The following is a 21,610-nucleotide window of genomic DNA, read 5'->3' on the forward strand; positions in this document are numbered from 1 at the left end:
AACTTTTATCAGCAGTGATTTTATATTTACTTCCAGATCAATGAGAAAAAAAAGTGTTGAACAGCTCGAGACTTAGAAGAAATCCCTGTGGAACTCAACTAGAAACATCCCCATTTGATGTCAGTTAGCCAATTTTTAATCAATTTAATGGGGTTCTCCATTGATACTGTATAGTACTGCACAACATTCAGATTAAAAAATAAGTATTAAGTCAAATGCCTTACAAAAGTTTGTTACATCTGTGCAGTTAACTTTATCAACCAAATTTGTAGATGCCTTAAAAAATGAAATCAGGTTTGTTTGACAAGACCTTGTTTCAGAAAACCATGTTACTGGCATTAATTAGATTCTGTCTTTTCTTTATCAATTGAATTCTGTATCAGCTTTTCCATTATTTTACCCAGGATTTATGTCAGACTAACCAATCTATTGTTACTTCCTGCCCTCCTTGAATACTTGCACAACACTAGCACTCTTTTAGTCTCCTGGAACTTCCCTGGTATGCCAAGGTTTACTAAAAATTAACATCACTGGCCCAGAGATCTCCTTAGTCTGCTCTTTTAGAACTGCTGAGTACAAGTTATCCAGTCCTCATGATTTAAAATGTTTATCCCTAGTAGATGTTGTTTAACATCCTCCCGAGTTATTAATGGACTAGAAAGTACAACCTCATATGATACAAACACATCATCTTGCCTCTTTTCCAATAGAAATATGTATTAAACCTTTCTGCCTTTTCTGAATCAGCAGCAATTTTTCCATCTCCATCTAGTAACATGCCTATATCATTTAAGTGCTGTTTGAAGCTTCTCAGAAGTTTGGAATGTAAAACGTAGTCCAGGTGGAGATGATTTAGTGGGAGAAGGCTGGTGAAGTTGGGAACGAAAGACGGTCTTATGCTTAAGGCACTGGAAAAAACTGGATTCAATTCCTGGCTCTGCCACAGACTTCCTGTGTAACCATGGGCAAGTTACTTCATCTTTCTGTATCATCATTTACCCATCTATCAAATGAGCTTCCTTCCCTCAACAAGGGTTCTGTAAAGATAAACTCATCAGGTTTGAGTTGATCAGGTACTATGGTGATGGGGATTATATAAATACACCTCTACCCCCTATATAACACTGACCTCGGGAGCCAAAAAATCTTACCGCATTATAGGTGAAACTGCATTATATCGAACTTGCTTTGATCCGCCGGAGTGCGCTGCTCCACCTCCCTGGAGCGCTGCTTTACCATGTTGTATCCGAATTTGTGTTATATCGGGGTCACGTTATATCAGGGTAGAGGTGTACTTAGATAGCAAGCTAAAGGTGCATTTATTGCAAATGAGGTATTAAAAAAAGAACGGATTCCTGTCTACATCAATGGTAACCTAGTCTACACAATCATACATCCAATATACAAAGGTTAAGTTGGTTTCACTCAGTTTAATGGTAATAAAATTTTTATCTTTAGACACCGGAAGTATATACAGCATCAGGAACAGAAAAGCAACCAAAAATAATTTACAATCCAAACACCCAAGAACTTTGAGAAAGCTTGAATCTTTGAGGCTGGTCCCTATCTGTATAATGGATTAAGCTGAAACACAAGATCCAACACTAAAGTGCACTGGAACAATTATCATTCCACTTCACCTTAATATCCTGAGTTACCTCAAGCCACAACTGTCACTTCATGTCCCTCTAAAGCAATTGAGAATTGTTACATTGACCATGTTCTCTGTCCCATGGTGCCATCTTGACAAGGCTAAGGACAGAGGTTTCCCAGTTCAAAGCCCTTGCTCATGGAACTCCATCTCCAAGGATATCCACCAGAATCATTCTGTAGCCCTTACCAAAGGCAGGTTGAATGCCCTTTCTATCATTTTTACTACGTTAGCCTTCTCTTGTGGGTTATTTTTTCCACGTGCTGATCATTTGGTTTGTTAAGAGTGGCCAGCTTTACGGGGACATAAATATTTCTGGTAATATATTGGAAGCTTTTTCCAGATAGAAATTCCTATTTTTCATTTAGACGAGTCATGATCTGCTAGCACCATTTTGCCCAGAAAAAAATATGTTTTTAGCAAAGATGACATCACTGAACTTTAAAAGGGTTTCAACAGCCAGACTTCCAGTAAAAAGAACGAATAAAGTTAATTAATGGCTCATTCAAAGCTCTTATTTAACTTTTAGAGATTGAATATGCACATTCTAAGCCTTCTATCTAAGCAGAAGCATTAACAACTCTTGGTCATTTACTTCAATTCTGTTTCCAAACCAAAAACCTGGTTGTAGCGGCATTCATGGAAAAATAAATAAAATTATTAAGCTTGTGCCTTTCAGATCCAAACACATGGTTACAAAATGGACAACTCAGTTAATAAAGCAAGAACTTCTGGACCATAAAACTTCCTATTTGTAATACACAAGCAAAAAATAAAGCAGGTTTCAGGAAGTGATAGGATCAGGGGTTTTGCTACTCCCTCTGTTTAAAAAAAAAAATCAAAAGGAGTCTTATCCTCGTGAGATTTGGGTACTGTGTTAGTATTTTTACATCTAACCATCATGAGAAAGGAAATTAACTCCATATTGGTGGGTTTTCCACAGCTTGACACAATCAATAAGGTATCTTCAAGGTGTCTCAATCAAAGGACAAGAGGGATACTGTGAGGCTATTTTCAGATGCCATGGTAAAAGTGATCCCAATTATCTCTCTCTCAAAATAAACACAAATACTCACACTTTAATTTATGACACAGAATCAATTCAAGGAGCAGGGTTATTGGATTTATTGTTTGAGGTGGAGAAAGGTGCTGGTTACCTCAATTTTCTCTCTACTTTTGGCTGTTCAGGTTAACTTGCATGCCAGCCACTAGCCATCAGGAGGAAGTGCATGACACTGGCTCCCGATAGATGCGGTGTATGGACTAAGGAAAGGGTTTGCCAGGAAAAAGTATTCCAATTCTGCTAATGTCATGTCTACCACAGAGTTCATAGGGATACTATTACTAAGCATTTCTATAACACTGACTTATATTTAAAAGTACTAAGCAAATATTAACTAATAGTCATAAACACTCCTCGAAGGGGAGCAGAGAAGCATTATCCTTGTTTTCAGGTGGATAGCCAAATATATTCTCCGATAATGTTGCTACCCCGACTCTGCCTATCATCTCTTGTTCACTACTGAGATGTTGACTCCCATCTCTGATAAGCCCATGATCCCACCCTCCATTGCCCACTGGTTTAAATTTCCAAATGAGCATCTTCTTGGTTTTCTCCTATCTTGCCCCTCACGCTGGGGAGGCGCTCCCCATAAACATCTATAAAGCTACCTCATTATCCTCCTTCAAAACGCTCCTCTGCCATGAAGCCTACAAAAAACCTGACAACAGTTAGACCACTGGTGCACTAAAACCATTGCCTCATCACGCTGGCCAATACGGTCTCATTGTTTCCTTGTACTCCACATCTGCCTTTATCCAGCTCTTGTCTTTTACTTAGACTGTAAGCTCCTGGGGCAGGGACTGTCTTTTTGTTCTGTGTTTGTACAGCACCTAGCACAGTGGGGTTCTGGTCCTTGATTAGGGCTTCTAGATACTACAGTATTACAAATAAATAATAATGACACTTCACTGATTGACTGTGTTGTCACTTGATATCCTGTCAGAATTTTGGAGATAGGGTTGGGTGGAAGAGTCTAGAAGATTCTCTCCACCACTTGCAGTTCAGTTAACTTATTAAGCATATTGTTTCATTTGCAAAGTGGGAGGCCAAATGCAGGTTAACAAGGTTGAATGCAGGTTGAACAAGTAAAACCTCATTAAAACCTGTGCACGGTCTATGGCTGATTTGTTTCCAGCCTTACTCTCCACATTCCCTGTTCCACTCATGTACTCTCAATAACAGTCCTCCAGGAAACACGGGCCCTCTGACTCCAGTTCCACTGATCACAGTATAGTTGCTTGTTATTCTTCTAATCGGCCTTCAGACTTCTAATTACTGTTGCTCCAAAAGACACTGCCACAGCTTTGATAGAATGAGATTAAATCATTATAGGTACAGGAACTTCTGCTAATATGTCACATTGAACAATTCATTGTTCAATCCATCTAGAAACAGTGTGGGAAGACACAGAATAACCTGTTTGATTCTTAGCATAAAACAGAAATTATCTAGATTTTAAAAAACTTTTTCTTCTGTTGAAATAATACATCAGAGCTCTTCTTGCATCCAAAGTATGTAAAACAGTTTCCCCCTTATTAATATGGAGCTTTGGAAAAAATACCAGCAAATTCATTGTCTGATCGATGTGAAATTCAGAAACCACTCATGGCAAAAACCTGGGATCACTCGAAGAAAAAAAGGTTACCGTACTTTAATATAGCAAGAGGACAAATGTCACTCGCAAGAAATTAAGTCATTAAAACAAAACTTAAAGGGACTCTGAACTGTGGAATGAAACTCAGCCATCTCGAGTCTTCACTTGCTGGCATAAATCAAAATGACTTATTTGTTACGTCCTGTGAGGCTTATTATCCATTGGTGGGCTAGACAGTAAAGGAGTTAGACTACAACAATAATCATAAAATATCAGGGTTGGAAAGGACTCAGCAGGTCATCTAGTCCAACCCCCTGCTCAAAGCAGGACCAATTCCCAACTAAATCATCCCAGCCAGGGCTTTGTCAAGCCTGACCTTAAAAACCTCTAAGGAAGGAGATTCCACCACCTCCCTAGGTAACCCATTCCAGTGCTTCACCACCCTCCTAGTGAAAAAAAGTTTTTCCTAATATCCAACCTAAACCTCCCCCACTGCAACTTGAGAACAAGGAGTAATGGTCTGTCATTTCGTACCACTGAGAACAGTCTAGATCCATCCTCTTTGGAACCCTCTTTCAGGTAGTTAAAAGCAGCTATCAAATCCCCCCTCATTCTTCTCTTCTGCAGACTAAACAATCCCAGTTCCTTCAGCCTCTCCTCATAAGTCATGTGCTCCAGCCCCCTAATCATTTTTGTTGCCCTCCGCTGGACTCTTCCCAAATTTTTCCACATCCTTCTTGTAGTGTGGGGTCCAAAACTGGACACAGTACTCCAGATGAGGCCTCACCAATGTCGAATAGAGGGGAATGATCACATCCCTCAATCTGCTGGCAACGCCCCTACTTATACAGCCCCAAATGCCGTTAGCCTTCTTGGCAACAAGGGCACATTGTTGACTCATATCCAGCTTCTCGTTCACTGTAACCCTTAGGTCCTTTTCTGCAGCACTGCTGCCTAGCCATTCGGTCCCTAGTCTGTAGCAGTGCATGGGATTCTTTCGTCCTAAGTGCAGGACTCTGCACTTGTCCTTGTTGAACCTTATCAAGTTTCTTTTGGCCCAATCCTCTAATTTGTCTAGGTCCTTCTGTATCCTATCCCTACCCTCCAGCATATCACTCCTCCCAGTTTAGTGTCATCTGCAAATTTGCTAAGGGTGCAGTCCACGCCATCCTCCAGATCATTAATGAAGATATTGAATAAAACTGGCCCCAGGACTGACCCTTGGTGCACTCTGCTTGATACTGGCTTGCAACTAGACATGGAGCCGTTGATCACTACTCGTTGAGCCCAATGATCTAGCCAGCTTTCTATCCACCTTATAGTCCATTCATCCAGCCCATACTTCTTTAACTTGCCAGCAAGAATACAGTGGAAGCTCATATCAAAAGCTTTGCTAAAGTCAAGGAATAAACATCCACTGCTTTCCCCTCATCTACAGACCCAGTTATCTCATCATAGAAGGCAATTAAGTTAGACAGGCATGACTTGCCCTTGGTGAATCCATGCTGACTGTTCCTGATCACATTCCTCTGGCGATCGTGATAATGATAACATGATAATCTGTTTTATTTCTCATAAGCCAGAGTGCTTTTCTAGTGAAACTGATTATTAAAATGAAACACACCACTTTTTACACTAAATAAACAACCCTCAATCTTATTAAAATTCAGATCAGAAACTTGTAAGAAAAACATTTTGCAGGAAATGGATATGTGATTTATAAAGACAGTTAAACATGCTACTCCTTTTTCAGTGAAGGGACAAAATAAATATCAGTCTTGTAATTACTGGACTGTCATACAGGTCAATAGCATTTGCTAACAGAGACTGCATTAGTGTTATGCAGGGGGAGAGGACAAGATACAAGGTTGATTCTAACCTACAAGACATATTTATGCTTAGTGCCTTAACCTGGTGGTCCAGATAGAGTAAGGCCTGGGGCAACAATAAACAAACTTCAATATCTAAGAGTCAAAAGAGTGAGAAAAGGAACTCAGATTTCTTATCCATGACATTTTTCACTTTTTAATTTTACTCACAGTCATGTGTTTTGTTATGGCCCACTGGTTGCTCTCTGATCATTTGTCCAATGCATTTTTTCAGATACTTGAAGTTGTGCCTGTTTGCTGAATTCAGTTCCAGTAGCCTAGGCAAGATACAGAGGTATGGGGAGAGAGAGAGAGAGTTTTACTTCCTGCCCTTCAGTGGAGCAGGCTAGGAGGCAGCGTTTTGGGGGTTTTTTTTTGTTTTTGTTTTAGCCCAAGGCAACAGAAAGAGTTAATCCATCACTGCCCAGGAACTGCAGTCTTTTATCATAAGGAAACACACAGATATCCTGACTCAAATATCTGCAATTGTCTCCAGTCTTATGTACATCACAAACACTGCCATGTTGTTTGGTCCTGCCGCTGTAGACAGAACTGAAATGTTTTAACTATGTTGCAGATTTCTGCTATAGCCTTGGACTTTACAAGGCTCTATTATGATTTAGTAACATGGTGCAATATCATCTTTAGGAGGCCAGACCAGACAATCACAGAGGTCCCTTCTGGCCTTAAAAATCTATGAATCCTCAAGCCATGTTTTGGCCATTTTGTGGCACTACTTTCCATGTACGAAAACAGGAATACGCATGTCCTAAGACTACTCATGTGCTTGAAGTTGGGCCTGTTCTTAAGTACCATGCATAACTGGGACTTGAACCTATAACACTGTAAAGAGCTTTTAAAATGTTCCGTTTCCACCCCTTACAAAACTGCAAAGATGACATCTCTTTCAACACATCCACACAGCACACATTTTAAATTTAGACAGCATGTCAGACTGCTGCATTTTGTTTATTAATATTTAGAAGGTTCCTCTCCAACACGTAAGTGTTTATGGCAGCCTCCTTTTAACCTGGTCACCATTTAAGGCATTGGAAGATACCAAAGGGAGGGCTCCAGGCAACTGTGCACTCCAAGGCAGTACTTCTATTGTGGAGAAGGCAGGTAGTGACTTTGTAGTTAGAGGTGTGTTCTAAAATGGGTTTAAAATAGGACACAAAATCCTGTCTCTTTAGAAGTAGGTGGCTTATTCAGTGTGAAGTGTCATACAGGGATAATTTTTTATACCCTTTGAATTTTCTGTTTCATTTTTGTTTGGTTTCTATTCATTTTTTTTAAAATAGTCTTTGAACTTAGGCTCTATCTGAGTTTTTCCCTTGTTGACCAAGCTCTCTTCAAAAATCTTTGTCTATACAAAAATTGACAGAAAGATGGACTCTGGTGCAAAAGGTAGGGTTTTTTTTTAAAAAGTTACATTTAGATTAATTTTTAATCATGATTCATGCTGTAGGTGTAGGCACTGTGCATGCAAGCCGATGGCGGCTGGCCAGATGCATGCCTTATTTGTTGATATAGGCCCTTTTCTGTCTGACTGTCCTACAGCGGAGGAGGATTCATGTGCAGCTGCATTCTCTATCAGCAGCTGTACTTCTACCCACACCCTCTCACAGCCAGTAAACGAACAACAAAATAGAAAATTAGGGTTAGGGTTGCTTACATACAGAATTCCTGATTAAAAAAGGAAATGAAAAGATAAGCCACCTAAAAGCACATATCATCTACTCCTCCACCTAAAATTACACACTTTGCTATTAACACAACCATCATGCCTCATGCAGACCATGCAATGTATCCTTAACTCTCCATCCCTAGGGAAGTCAGCCTTCTGTCACCCCCTTTCGCTGCCCACCTGCACATAACTTGTTAGTGAAATATCCTCTCCCAATGCAACCTACTATTGCACCCAACAGCCACAGCTAATAATAGCGGGGGTGTGGGTGTGGAGGGAGAAGAATAATCTAATAAAGGACTACATGGGGAGAAGGGCAAAAAGGGAGGCAGCATTAAGGTTGAGTTGCATACCCTGCAGAAGGTACAATAGTCATGGTACTGGAAAGATGCGAACTTGCAGAGGGAGGAAGAAGCAGCAGATACGTACTATTAGGAGGCTTAACTGTTCATTCCTTGATTTTGTGGCTTTGTATCACACAAGGTTGCTATGCGCACAACATAACTGCTTCAGAATAAAGATTTCTGTGTATTAATACTGCTAGCACTCTGACATCAGGGGTTGTATGTACAGGCAAATACCATTTCCAACAGCAAAGAGATATGAGGAAACCTTACCCAGCAGAATCTTAAGCCATAAAAGGATGGGAACACGAGGAGAAAGTGAATATTGGATACCATATCTTACCAAGAGACTTATTAGATAGATCAATAGGATGATTACATACACTAGACTAAATTCATCCCTGATGAAATTCCATAGACTTCAGCGGTGTGAGAGGGATGAATGCAGCCTGTTTTGTTGAAAATTGCTGTGCATTTATGGTGTATTCTCGCACATGTGGGTGTTATTTTAAAACTATAATGAAAATGAAGCTGAAGAGATTTTAGCACTTTTGTGGACTCCAGCAGCTGCAGATCATATGCTTTATATTGCTGTTTATTTCCTCAAAACAAAGTCATTAGAACTTGGAAAATTCAGTTTCAATAACACAGAAGGTTTGGGTAAACTTCTGAAAACATGAACTTTTATCCAAATAATCCAGATTTCTTAGTTTGGCAAATTTGAATGAGAAATTACAATGAATGAACTTTCCTGGAATGTCAGCTTTTCATTTTATGGTCCTTGAGAAAACTGGGACAATCAGAGTAATGTGGATAAAAAAAAATTAGTAAGTACACTTGCCTGGAGGAGGGTCATCTACTTAAACATACGCCCCACTCCCAAACACCTTTCTGCAAAACAGGGTTCACAATCTTGATTCAGGTCCATACTTTTTTTAGCCAAATTTGGTGACCTCTTTCTAGTCCTAACAAATCAGTTTGCAGCCTGTTTACTTTATGGGATATTAACATGGACAAAGAGACAACTTAAGGTACATCACAAATATTTGGATGTTCTAATATGTCTCACAACAATAGAAGGACCATAACATCCTTAAGAGCTCAAGTTAGCCAGTCCAGAATTTGGCTCTCTTTATTGCATAGGGCACTGCAAGGCTGTGTCATGGTAAGTAGTTCCAGATTCCATCAAGCAGTCCACAATGAATTAAAAAACAATACAATCCAGATGTTTTCTCTAGTAAACACTTCCCTTCTCAGCAAGGTGAACTAAATGCGAAGGATATTGCAATAATTCTTTCCCCTAGAACATTTATTTTACACAAGCGAAAGTCAAATGTAAAATACCATAAATGTCTTTTCTTTCAACACAGTAGAGCCTTTTGGCTTACTTCTTTGTGCTATCCATGTTGTAAGCCAAATTCTTGAGGACATAAATCATTCATGCAAGCAAGATATATTTGCCTATAGATATTTTTAAGCCTACTCTTACTAGGACTGACAAGTCAAATTTGGCCCCTAAAACCTTGTAACACAAATATTGGTGTTCTTTTCTACCTAGAAATAGGAACATGAAATTGACTATGCTTAAAAATGAAACCGACTAGCATAATTATTGTCCAAGCTGAGAGAGAGAGAAAAAACTATCAAATACATTCATCAATTAAAAGCATAAAAATTACAAAGTAAATACATTATTTTAAAATCTTTTCATTTTTAATCATCTAAACTATTACTTGTACCAGAGATAAGAATTTTTAAATATAATTTTTAACCTGATGGTTACTTTAAATTGAGGCAAATTTTCTCAAAGTATGAAACTTTAAGTTCAGAAACATATTTCAATTAGGTTTGGGGTTTCTGTTTGTGTTTGCTTTATACAATTTTTGGCTGCTGAAATTAACAAAACAAAACTTTTCAAGGGAGACAGAATGTGTGTGTCAAAGCTGGGTCTGTCTGAATGTGAAAATAATTTAGAACTGCAAACTCAAAATCTCACAGGAAATGACTAAATTCTCTCAAGATCAAGCCCTTAGGAATGACCTTGGATACCATTTAGGTACATTCTTCCTTTTAGAATCCAAGGTCCAGATCCCTCAGCTGCAAAGCCCTGTTGAACTCAGTGGGGATCTGTGGGGATGAATCTAGCCACAAGTCTAGGACCTAGTGGAGGCTTCTGTGATCCTGTTTGGAGAAAACTGAAGGTCAAATCCTGCCCTGGATGACACTAAGGGGGCTGGGGAGCAGAATAGCTGTCACATGGTGGAGAGAATTTGCTGTGGCTCTGAAAAGGAGTATATCGTATCCCCTTGGGCCACAGCATGTCATCCACCATGTTCACTGTCTCTTCCTTTCTAGGGTTCTCATGATCAGTAAAGAAAGATCCTAACCATCTGTTTCTACATACACCCTCTTCCCATCACAGTGCATCAGATGGAAAGATCTAGCCCTAAGTATCAACAACAGATTTCACTCAATAAAAAGGGTGTCAGCTTACTTCATGTAATTCCTCTTCTATGTATTGTCTGCCACAGATCCCCCTACCTGAGCATGCAGCTTCCACGGTGTGGCTCTGTGGAGGGAAATGTCCTGAAGGAGAACACATTTTAAAATACAAATCTTGATGCAGCAGCCTCCGTAGCACTGTACAGGGGATCGATTGCGTCAGCCAATGCCTTAAGAAACTAAAACTATGCTACATCTGCTCTTCCTCCAAACACAGCGTGTTTTGTAGCTTGAATGAAAGCTACAGAGCATCTGACTTCTTGATTTAGGATTTTAGCTAAAATAAATAATTTCTCTTGTAATAGGTTTTTAAACCTAACCTTGTCATCTTGAAAAATGATGTAAGATTCAAGTATAAAGAAATTGACAAGCTCAAGGGTCATTTTTATATGCATACATCCCATACGATACCTACTGTATCAGCAACCATCCAGAAGATTCAAAAATCCCATCACAGCTTTTACTTTGGAGCAGTTACATTAAAAAGCAATAAATGAAAATTAAAAGCCATCTTACCCAATACAGAAAAACATCAAAAAATAAGTGAAAATGAGGTATTCCTTGGTGAAAATTAGCTTATATAAATGAAACAGTGATCATAACTATTGCTCCATACATCACAGCATTAAAGGAGATCTGAAAATCTTTTTGCCTGCCAGAATATGACTTCATTGCTTTGAGTTTCTTCTGCTAAGGCCGATATTGCTAGCAGCAAGAGCAGACCATTTTCCTATACTTCTGCAGTTTTTAGTTGCATCAATCCAGATTCTGTTCTTACTGATCACTACATGAATCCAGAGTTCCTCCACTGAAATCAATGGAGATATTCTAGATGCATACCACAGAAACTGTTGTTTGCAGTGTTGATGTAGCTGTGTCTGTCCCAGGATATGAGAGACACAAAGTTGGTGAGGTAATACCTTTTATTGGACCAACTTCTGTTGTAAGACAAGCAAGCTTTTGAGCTCCAGAGAGTTCTTCTTCAGGTCCTGAAGAAATCAAACTCCAGTTGTGACATCTATAGTAAATAAGTGAAGAAATGATTTTTAACTTTAATTTTAAATGTTGGATATTTGTATATTTGAAAGTATATTTTCAGAACTCTGACACATTTTTGAAAATCTGTCCTGTTAAGTTAACACATGTATTCTGTCAGAGTAATCTGGGAAGCTTTTTAAAAAAGAATTATTGAAAAGAAAAGGGAAAAAAACCCTTAAAAGTGGTTTAGGTAGAAGGAATGTAAATTTCTCTATAAAAGACCACACAACAAAGGTTTATTTGATGAGAAGAAGTGTGTTGATTTATTTCTTTCCTTTCCCTTGCAGCCTGGTCTGTGTAGAGTAGGCAAATGATGCAATCCCTCTGGGGGATGGGGAGAGGACAGCAAGCAAGCAAGCGACTATTTCACAGCACAGCGTATTACTGGCATGTCTGAAGTTATGTAAGCTGTTCCTGAAGCGAATGCAGGAACTCTCAAGTTCACTGCACTGCAGGCAAAGCTGAAAAACAGGGTGCTCAAATCCCCTTTCTGGCTGTAGAACTGCCAATTGCCCATCTCAGTTAAGTACATAAGATTTGGGCTGAATTAGGAAAAGCATCAGAAGTAACCAGATAAAATTACAATTTTTAAAAATGTAGATTAACATTTTTATTTCTAAAAACAGCCAATCCAGAATCAGAACATTGATGATTTTTCATAACTGAAGATTAGCTTTTGTTCTGGTGTTTGAACTTACCAAATGTGTCTACCCTTAAAAAAAAGCAGCCAGGAATTATATGGCTCTTCTAAATTTCTATACGATCCCTTACAATTCTTATACAACATGTTTGCAAGAGTAAATTACAAGTCACATGCATCCTCTCTATTTACAAGTGAGTGACTAGTTAAATGGAGTTTATTTACACTACAATTACACAGAATGAAACTCAGGTTAAGCATTAGATGATTCTACAGTGTAACAGGTTTAAACTGTTCAGCATCAGGAATGAGTTGAACCTCATTTGTATGTCTGCCTATGGGCCTGAATCAATTCCCATCAAAGTCAATGGGAGTCTTTCATGGATTTCAGTGGGTTTTTGGATCAGGCCGTATCTGCAGTGTTGCTAAATTTCATGATTTTATCATGACTCTAATCTTTTTTTCTTAAAATGCCAGGTGCTAAATTCGAGAGACAGCATGACAATTTCAGCATTCATTTCTAAACCCCATGACATGTTTAGCCCTCCTAGTTGTGGAAAAAGTGTAAAGTGAGTGAACACTAAAAAGAGCTCCCTCCCACAGACCACCAACATTGCTTTAACCTCAGGATTTTTGAGGGCTTGATTCATGATTTTTGAACATGGACCAGGGAATATGGTACCTATGTGTGTCAGGGGGTGGGGTAAATGGTGCAACAGTCAAAGGACTTTAAATGGAATTCACTACTTGGTGCTAAATGAATCAGGTTCCAGTTCATTCCAATTTTTTCTACCTCAAGGAGGTTCATTCATTTTAAAACTAGTCTACCTCTAGATTTAGCTCACACTACTTGTCACTGCCCAGCAGTAAAAGGGATCAGCCACAAGGATGGCTGTCATAGTGTTGCTGAATTGCAAATGGGAAGCAGTGTGGTCTAACAGAGCATGGGACTGGGATTCAGGAGACCTGGCTTCTATTCCTGGCTCTGCCGCTAGCCTGACATATGACCTTGGGCAACTCATTTCAACTCTGTGCCTCAATTTCCCCATCTATAAAATGAGGAGAACGATACTGACCTCCTTTGTAAAGCACTTTGAGATCTACTGGTGGAAAAAAAATGCTGTCCTGGAGCTAGGTATTAATAATAATACAATTTAGTCTAAAACAAAGTGCCAGCTACAAAGTATATTAATAAAATAATATTACGTATAGTGCGACATTCCTCCCAGAAAGATCCCAACATACTTTATAATTGTACATTATGGAAACACTACGAGGTGGAAACATGGGAACTATTTAACAGTGGATGTAAATGCTACAACAATAATTTAGGACAGAAAGTGAGGAATACCTTATTCAACAAAAACTGCAGAGGTAAATGAGGGAGAGAGAAAGTAGTTACTCAGCAACATTCTTGTCAATGGAACCATATGCCAAAAAAAACACAATTAAGCACTTAAGTGTATCCTAGAACATCTGAAAACAGAATGCAACATTAGACAAGGAAAAATGCATTTATGAACATATATTTTCAGACAAAAGTGTCAGCCTAGAACTTGTAAAAGTCAAAGCAATCAAGATGACAATAACACGGCAGTGTTGCAGATGTCTAACCATTCGTATGCCAGTTCCTGCTTGTGTCTCCTCTTACAATTTCCAACTTCGACTGCTCCATTTAAATTATTTATAAAACAAGACAAGGTGCTTGCATGGATGATTGGAGGCATTTGAAGGCATAACATCTAATCTGGCTGAACGCATAGCATTGCTGGACTTTAGCACTACTTTTTTACACAGAACTTGTGGCTAATGTACGTGCATTCTGATTTTCAGCTAGGATGACTCAAATAAATCCAGCTGGATCATCGTCATGTTGTAGCCCTTTCAAGCGGAAGCCAATCAGATGACAAAAATAAATAAAGATTTGTAGATAGCAAGATGAGCTTTGGCTGGAGTGTGGGGTGGTGAATGCTTTTATCCATCCTTGTATTCTGCTCTATTAATCATAATTACTGGCCACCAGACACTGGTAAACCCTTCTGGAAATACTAATGCTAAAGCAGTCAGCCAGGACTAAATGATGGGACCTATGACTCTAAGCATATACTTTCGAAATACTTCACAGATCTTGAAAGACCAGGCCTGCTGACTCCGTCATCAGACACTGCATAAACACTATAAATTCCCCTCCACCAACTGCTGATAGAACATCAATCATATTGTCATTGACGCAATTCCAAAAATCTTGGACTATGAAGGAAACTGCAGACACATCATGAACTGACCCTGCTCTGACCTCCATTAGACAATGAAGACAAAATGAATAGTGGTTGGTAGAACATCTTACTTTAAAAGAAGATGAGGATTTTGTTCCTTCCTGAAACAGAAGAGAACATACCACACATAAGGATGCTACTCTTTAAAAGAAAAGGAATCTGGCAGTACCTGCAACTCCCAAGAAGCTGGTCCCTGAAGTTGTGTATTTTTGGCCTATGCCACATGCACATTGGAGGATGATTTAGACCCCTCCTCTGCATTTAAACTACTCAGATCACAGAAAAAATTATTTTGCTGAAGACAGCAAAACCTCTCTGGGACTAGCCATACCAGGTGACTCAAGATAAAATACTGTTACAAGGCTGATAATTTCACAGTCTCCCAATGACACTGTGCAATGCTATTTTTGAGTTCTGCATAATGATATAGTACATTATAGCTGACTAACTGAAAAGGCTAGTGCAACAGCCATATAGTTCCTCCAGATAAGAAGAGCTGTGGCTAATCATTCCCCAACTTGTGTAGGTATCTTGGTTTCCTGCTACACAAAATAAAAAAATGACTCTTGTATAATTGCCCCAGAATATCGTCTTGAGCCCAAATAATCTCCAGATGGCAACTTCAGACTAACATGCTCCATTCTTGGGGCCAGATTTGGGTGCCTTTACTCAAACCAAGTAATATTTTATCTGCTAATAGTCTCCTCAAGGAGTAAAGGTATACTCAACATGACTAAAGGTATCAGAATTAGGCTCTGGCTTTAGGTGGACTGCTTTTAGTAAATGTAACAAACAACTCAACATGATACAAACAAAGACAAAAACTGCCAAGAAACTGAAATACATATGGCGTGACTATTATTTGGCAGCATTTTGTACCCAGTTTGCACTAGTGTAAATGATTACACAAAGTGCAGAGAAACAGATAATCTGGCCCAAATTTTAACTCTCCTGCCCCATTTCTCCCACTCCCATACATCTGTCTAACCCAGTGATACTCAGACTGAAACTCATGAGCCACAAATGGCTCTTTAATGCATCTCCTGCAGCTCTTTGCAGCATATGATATTAAAACACTCCCATGGGGAGCGCACAAAATGCCACCCCCTGAATTCTGCCTAGGGCGCCAGAAACTCTGGTGCCGCTCCTGGGTCTGAGTATCACTGCTCTAACCCTTTTCAGGCAAGAGATTTTCTTTCTATTCAGGTAAATGGCAGGCTCAGGCCCATGGTGGCTGTCAAAGAAATATAAGCCAACAACAGGGGCAAAAGGAGAATCCCAGCCTTCTATGGACAGCTGATTAACCAAAAGCATTGAATAATACTGTACTACTGCATGGGAGAGAGAGATGTTAAAGACTTGGATCCAGAAACATTTGGTTTGTCCATTTTCAGAGCTACTAGTGGGGTTTGCATAATCATATCTCAACCTAAGAGTCCGCATTGGGGGTGGTGGGGGGAGGGGGGTGGCAAAACTCAAAGCCATGTGTTTCTCCCTAATTTGAGACCCCTACGTGTCAGAGTTAATCTAATTGTTGTTTAAATAATAAAGCACATCTCCGGCCTTTTTCCTTGCAAGAATAGCCTTGAAAACACAAATTGACCATTATGGTTGAAAGTTTGTGGCGGTGAGCCTCAGTCTGTTAGCGTTAGTGAAATACTTAAAGATCCCTGGATGGATGGCACTATAAAAGTGCAAAATGCTGTTATTGTTGTTAATATCTTTATTTCCAAGGTATTCAAACCTGAAAGTCTCTGCACAGCTAAGAAAACCCAACAACTAAACTCAAGAATTCCAAAAACACAATAGATTTGAATAGCAAAACCAATACTTGAGACAGTAAAAATATCGCCCCACCCCAAACACTATCACCTAACCCAGGGTTTCTCAAACAGGGGTCGCCGCTTGTGTAGGGAAAGCCCCTGGTGGGCCAGGCCAATGTGTTTACCTGCCCTGTCCACAGGTCTGGCTGATCGCAGCTCCCACTGGCCACGGATCGCTGCTCTGGGCCAATGGGAGTTGCTGGAAGTGGCGGTCAGTAAGTCCCTCGGCTCACACCGCTTCCAGCAGCTCCCATTGGCCTGGAGCAGCGATCCACGGCCAGTGGGAGCTGCGATCAGCCGGACCTGTGGACAGGGCAGGTAAACACACTGGCCTGGCCCTGCCCACCAGGGGCTTTCCCTACACAAGCGGCAACCCCTGTTTGAGAAACCCTGACCTAACCTAGATAATGAAAAAAAAAGGAAATAAAGAAAAAAACCCACTAAACTCACAACACGCAGCCTGCAATCTTAAATGGAGATGTCAAATGGCTTTCGGTCATTGCCAAGTGCTGTACTACTATGTTTACCTCTGCACAATGTAAGCACGATAGCTGCAGATCTGGTTATAATCACTAATGTAGAAGTAAAACTTGTTGAATAGGCCACACAATGTCTAAGAACAATAAATCAGTTTGCACGTGATTTGAACAGCAGCAAACAATGTCTGCTTTAAAAGTTCAAGGGTGAAATCTTGGCCCCACTGAAGTTAGTGGCAAAACTCTCACTGATTTCAGTGAGATTGGGATTTCACCCCAAAGATATGCAAGCTTATGCCTCCTGTAAAGTTTAAACAACTGATTTCAGATAAGCCAGGCAAAACCTTGGAAGTCCAGGCAAAACACAAATAAACTCACTAAAAACACAATATACCTCTCTTCCACTTGGAAAGGCTTGTCCTTCTGAAAACATTTCATTTTAAAATGTCTCTCACAAGCCAAAATATTAATGTGCTCTAGTCCTAAAACTACTATTGATTTTGGACAAGTCACTTCAATCTTCTGTGCCTCATATCCCACATCTGTAAAACGGAGATGATAATCAAATTTATAAAGCACTTTGAGTTCTATGAATGAAAAATGTTGGACAATTGCTACAATATAGCCATTAATAAAGTTTACAATGATCAGCCAATTCCTTCCCATCTCAGTATGGTAGTTTTTCTTTTCTGTTGTTTCACACAGTCTGCCTCAGTAGTGGCATGGTAGTCCAGGTCTGGTTAGTATCTCGCATCACACACAATAGACAACAAATAGAGGAGCCAGCATTTGGGATTAAACATGCCAAAATTCATTTTTATAGAGCTGATGACTCACTTAATTCTCTTCCCTGCAGCAGGAGCAAGCAAGCCTAAAATAGTCAGGACTCCATCTTATGCTATATTCTGTCCTCCACCCAAAATTTACCTTGATTTTTGTCTTTTGAATAAATTTTCCTGGACTAACACAGCAGGCTTAAAAAATTTAAGCGGAAGATATTTTAAGAGAGTCCAATATAAAAACATGCACAGCACATTTTATATATAGAGAGAAAATATGGGATCCAATTCTTCCTTATAACAGAAAATCATACTATTATTGTATATAATGGTCCAATAGTACCATTCAACGCTACTGTCCAGTTACATGGTAGCGAAACTGGAGCAGAAATATCCAGTAATGGACACCAGTGACAATGAGGATAGCCAATACATAGGCATCCGGTTATAAACAGACACTTGCCAAGAAAGATGGACTGATGTCCATAGACCGAACTTGTCAAATGATTATAGTCACAAGACTATCATGCCACCTATGGATAGTCACTGAGGAAGGTAATATAAAGGGATAACTATAACATACATTTCAAGTTTTTGCAACACAGTTGATATTGTCTACTTAAGCCTGGTATGTTCCAGTCTATTTTTTACAGCAGATGAGTAATTATTTAATATTTATCAAATGCAGACAAGATACTCAATGCTGTATAAGATGCAAACACCACAGAACCCACAGGTGAGGTTTCTGAGCAGTATACTTACAATGCTTTGCAGGAATTACATTTTAATGTCAGGCAAAACGTCAGGCTAGTTTAAGCCCAAAATTCAAGTTTCATGTACAACCCCCCGCCCAAACAGCTGATATGATGAGAAATGCATTCATAAATGGATTTAACATTTCTACTTGAGCCACATATTTTCCTCTAGGCTATCACAGCAGGTGTTTGAGAACAACCACTCACTCAGTCTTAAAATAGGACACCCCAGATCCTTTCTACAGCTTTACAATGAACAACACAGTGCTGAAGCTGTATTCACAATTGTCCAATGTACCCACTGAATGAGGATCAAGGAATGTTAATATCACCTCTCTTGCTAACAGGACATAACACAGAAACTAAAAGGAGTTGTAAGTCAAAACACATATTAAGAACAAAAAAACTCCCTAATATTTAAGGGAACAAATATTTAATATTCTTGCCCATATGGACAAAAATCAGATTGGCTTTTGGACTGATTCTCCTATAACGGTAGCTGTCCAAATTGTGCATCAAATAAAAGGTTGAAGAAAGAATTAAGCAAATCCAAAGAGAAGGCAAAATCTAAACTTTCTACCCTCTATTATAAAATGGGGCAAACAACAATCAAAGAAGAGACTGATAGTTCCAGAATAAACGCAGTATTATTTTCTCTTGCATCATTACTCATCATGACATTCTAGAAAGAGACGCCCAGATACATTTTAACTATAAAGTTATCAAAGGTAGGTGTTTCCATTATGTCCATGAGGATCTAGACTACTAACAAGAGGAAATGGGGCACACAGAGGGAGTAAGGTAAAATGGGGGAGTCGAGTAAAAAGCAAGAGTGCTAAAGACACAGGTACCCAAAACATCCTTACAGGATAGTCACAAGGAAATGGGGATGGAAACCCAGAGGCAAAACTCGCATCTATCTGTGCTTTCTTCGTCTTGTTGACAGGGCAGAGACCAGAGGACCTGATTCACCTTTCATTTCCACCAATGTAAACCTGAGAAGTGAAAGGAGAACCAGGGTTCTAAATGGCTCTCAGTTACATGGATCTAGCCTACATCGAGAGGAGGACAGGGTCTTATCTGAACTGAGATTTGTGGGGTGAAATCCTGGCTCCATTTAATCAATGGCAAAACTCCCATGGAGGCAGGATTTCACCCCAGAGCTGCACAGCTGTGTACCAAGTGAGGCAGAAAGAGAGCTGAAGTGCTGCGCTGGAGATATTGAATACACTGAAATAACCACATAATATGCTTTTCTGCTTCCAAGAGCTTCTGAAATAATCTGTAAAGCATTTCTCTCTAGTTTCCTTTTTACCTGTAAAACTATGTCATAGATAGTTTAAAGGATACTATGTAAAGACATTTCATTTCATTGTATTCTTCACATGAATTCCCTCATTGCTTAGGAGCATTAAAGAGCCAGACATTTAAGTAAAGGGAGTGCTTTGCTCTGAACCACACCCTCCCTTCTTTATACCACCATCCTGACGAAGGGAGGAAAGTTCAGCTGTATTACACTGACCTAGATAACACACTAGTGTCTCCCATTAAGGGCCCCACACATTTTACCTAACTGAGGATGTGACTTACCTCTCAATACTATGAGGTTGGTTTTAGACAAGGGAAAATACAGGTAGTAGCTGAAATGTCAGTAGCCTTCCAACTGCCTATAACTTACTTATGCCAAGTAAAAGCCCTCTTAGGGAAAAGAAAAAGTCACCCATGTTTTGGTGCCAAAGTCTCAGTTTAGTATTCCCCCCCCAATGTTCCTGCTGTTCCATCCTGGGTGAACGTCTTCGCTTCTTGAAGAGGAAGCAGGTGGCAAAGAGAGAAAGCGATGGGGAAGGGTAGAAGAGGGAGAAGAGCAGGTAGGTGTTTCCTGATAGGAAGTTATAAAAAATGTGTCAGTATTTTTTGTGGTAACTCTTGTCATTTTTGCCACTGCTGCTGGTGCTTCCGACCCTCAAAGCAGCTGTGGTCAGCAAAATGAAAAGAATCCTGTCCGAACTTGGTCTCAAGCAGAAAATTAATATCTATCCTTGCACCAGAGAGCATGAAATTTGTTCCCTTCTCTGATATAAGTGATTGAATAAGGTTAGTGATTATAATGAATTCTGATTATTTAAATGCCAACATTGGAACACAATAATACTACAATGGAATAAGAATGCACCCCAGATATTAATTAATTCAAACTGACAACACCTTGCTGAGGGAGCCCATTTTGCCTAGTACGGAATTGAAGCACAAAGGGATTAAATGACGTGCCCAAAGGTCACCAAAAAAAAAAATCCATAATTGAGCTGGGAAAAGAACTTAGATCTTCTGACTCCCAGTTTTGTGCTCTAGCCACAAAACCATCCTTCCTGACAGTAACCTTTTACCAAAGTGTGTGTTATCAGAGAGCTTTATACTAAGGGCTTGTTTACATGGGAAAGTTATACTACTATAAGCTAAGGTATTAATTTAAAATTAAATGCATGTATAACTCCCCACATGGACACTCCTATCCTGGAATGATTTTTTTTTTGTTGGCTTACCCCATGTCACTTTGGAAGGAATTAAGCTAAATGAAAAAAAATCACTTTTATTCTGGAATGAGAGTGGCCACATGAGAAGTTATAAATGCATAACTGGTAAAACTTTCCCATGTAGACAAGCCCTTAGACTCTTGGGTGATAATCACTAAACCAAGTATAGATTTAACATGGTTTCAACATAACTGATTTCTAGCAGTGTGGCCTTCTTTACACTGAGCTGGTTTTGTTTTTTAAGTTTCCCATCAATGCAGAGCCATCCATTAGGAGCTCATGTACAAAAGGTTCTGGTTGCCACTAGCAATCTGAGCACCATGTCATCTAGACTAGCACTGAGCAGGGTTAGGAGACATATTGGTTAAAATACTGGTTGTCACAGATACCTTGTTTAAACTAGAGTTCCAACTACTGCTGTCTCCAGTGGAGCTGACCCATCTCTAATGTTATCATAAGAAAGGACCAGGACAAAACAAAAAAAAATAACACATCTTAGATACCTAGTTTTTTTTTGTTGTTTTTTTTTGTTAAATAGTTAGGTCACATCCACAAGGCATAACTATGTCAGAAATCAGTTTTC

At 39.4% G+C, this 21,610-nt stretch overlaps 1 protein-coding gene across 7 annotated transcripts in view; it reads right to left on the reverse strand.

The window, feature by feature from the left end:
• PDE10A (phosphodiesterase 10A) overlaps positions 1-21,610 on the reverse strand; it is a 605,978-nt gene that overhangs the window by 360,162 nt on the left and 224,206 nt on the right. For 6 of the 7 annotated variants that reach the window (XM_045008718.1, XM_045008721.1, XM_045008723.1 and 3 more), the window contains 2 exons: positions 11,630-11,727; positions 6,348-6,454 (listed from right to left, as the gene is read on the reverse strand). The gene's annotated coding sequence lies outside the window, so the exon portion shown is untranslated. The remainder of the gene's footprint in view (positions 1-6,347; positions 6,455-11,629; positions 11,728-21,610) is intronic. The other variant, XM_045008725.1, reaches the window with a different exon arrangement.

This window comes from Mauremys mutica, chromosome 3, assembly GCF_020497125.1.
Source record: "Mauremys mutica isolate MM-2020 ecotype Southern chromosome 3, ASM2049712v1, whole genome shotgun sequence".
Lineage (NCBI taxonomy): Eukaryota > Metazoa > Chordata > Testudines > Geoemydidae > Mauremys > Mauremys mutica.